This window comes from Rhinopithecus bieti, unplaced genomic scaffold (genome assembly GCF_001698545.2).
Source record: "Rhinopithecus bieti isolate Rb0 unplaced genomic scaffold, ASM169854v2 scaffold_11964, whole genome shotgun sequence".
In the NCBI taxonomy this organism is placed as follows: domain Eukaryota; kingdom Metazoa; phylum Chordata; class Mammalia; order Primates; family Cercopithecidae; genus Rhinopithecus; species Rhinopithecus bieti.
Genome location: NW_016807677.1, coordinates 4234114 through 4236494, shown reverse-complemented (window position 1 = coordinate 4236494; position 2381 = coordinate 4234114).

Here is a 2381-nt window from a genome sequence, read left to right as displayed (position 1 = left end):
TATTTTATCTGAAATATTCAGTTTTCAACAAAAATTATAAGACATGCAAAGAAACAGGAGAGAATGACCCACAAACAGGAGAAAAAGCAGGCAACAGAAACTGCCTCTGAGAGGGCCAAGCTGTCAAACCAAGTCAGACAAAGACTGCAAAATAGTCAATGTAAATATGTTCAAGGAATTAAAGGAAGGCCTGCTTAAAAAAAGAAAGGAAATTATTATGACAATATCTCATCAAGGAGAGATTGTCAGTAAGGACAAATATATATATATAGACACATATATAATATAATATAATTATATATAATTTATATCTATTTATATATAATTTATATATGATATATATAAATTATATATGTGTAAACATAATCATCAAATTGAAATTCTGGAGTTGAAAAGTACAATAACTGATATGAAAAGTTAACTAGTGATACTTAGCAGTAGATTTGAACTGTCAGAAGAAGAAATCAGCAAACTTGAAGGTAGATCAGTAGAGATTATGCAGTCTAGAGAGAAAAATAATTTTAAAAAAATAGATCCTTAGAGAAACATGGTAGAAATTTAAGTACAGCAGTAGAAACGTAATGGAGGAATCAGAAGGAGAGGATAGGGAGAAAGGAGCAGAAAAACTGAAGAAATAATGGCTGAAAATTCCTCCAATTTAATGAAGAACGTTAATCTATATATCCAAGATACTTAATAAAGTACAAGTATGATAGTGTAAAGAAACCCACACCCAGACACATCATAGTAAAAATGAAACCCAAAGTCAAAGTGGAAATTTGGAAAGCAGCAAGAGGAAAATAATTTATCACATACCAGGTAACCACAGTAAGATTAACAACTGACTTTTCTTTAGAAACAGTGGAACCAGAAGGCAGTAGGATGGCATATTCAAAGTGCTGAGAGAAAAAAATAAAATGAACCTGTCAACAGAATATTTTATCTAGCAAAACTGTCTTTAAAAGTGAAGGGGAAAAAGAGAAATTCTCAGATAAACAAAATTGAGAGCATCCATAACCAACAGATCTGTTTTACAGGAAATAGCAAGGAGAATTCCTCAGTTTGAAAGCAAGTGACCACAGACAGTAATTTGAATACACAAACAGACACACCCACTGTATTAGTCTGTTCTCACACTGCTATAAAGACATACCTGAGACTGGATAATTTATAAATAAAAGAGGTTTAATCAGCTTATGTTTCTGCAGGCTGTATGGGCTTCTACTTCTGAGGAGGTCTCAGAAAACTTACAATCATGGTGAAGGCAAAGGCGAAGCAAGCACATCTTCACATGGCTGGTGGGAAAGACATAGAGAGAAGGAGGAGGTGCTACATACTTTGAAACAACCAGATCTCATGAGAACTCTATTATGAGAACAGCAAGGGGAAGTCCACCCCCATGATTCAATCACTTCCCACCAGATTCTTCCCCCAACACTGGTAATTACAATTCAACATGAGATTCGGGTGGGGACACAGAACCAAACCATATCATACACAAAAAGCAACTATAGACCATAAAAACCATGAATAATAAGAATCTACTGTACAAGTTAATTGCTAGAACAATCCCTAAATTTTTTCAAAAAATACAGCAATAATTAAAGGAAATAAGATGTTAACACTAGAAAATATTCACTTAATGCAAAAGAAATCAGTAAAGGAAGAACAGAGAAAAAAGATACTAGATGCATATTAAAAACAAAAGGTAAAATAACTATTTTAATGATAATACTTAATGTGAATAAATGGATTAAACAATCCAATCAAAAGGCAGAAATTGCCAGACTGGTTAATGTGACAAGATCCAACTAGCATATGCTGCCTACAAGACACATACTTTACATTTAATGATACAAGCAGTTTGAAACTAAAAGGATGGAAAAAAGATACCATTCAAACAGTAATAATAAGAAAGATGAAGTGGACAAAATAGACTTTAAAACCCATAATATCACCACAGATAATGAGGAACATTTTCTAATGATAAAAGTGTCAATACAGCAGGAAGATATAACACCTAGAAAAATATAAGCATTTAACAATATAGACCTAACATATATAAACCAAAACCTACAGAAATGAAAAAAGGAATAGACAATTCAACAATAATAGTTAGAGACTTCAATATCATACTTTCAATAATGGTTAGAACAACTAGACAGAATAATAATAAGAAAACAGAAGACTCCAAAATTATAAGCCAACTAGACCACACAGATATCTATATAACATTCTACCCAACAACAACAGAAAACATATTCTTCTCAAGTATACATGGAATATTCTCTAGGATAGACCATATACTATGCCATAAAACAGCCTCTCTCTCTCTCTCTCTCTCTCTCTCTCTCTCTCTCTCTCTCTCTCTCTCTCTCTCT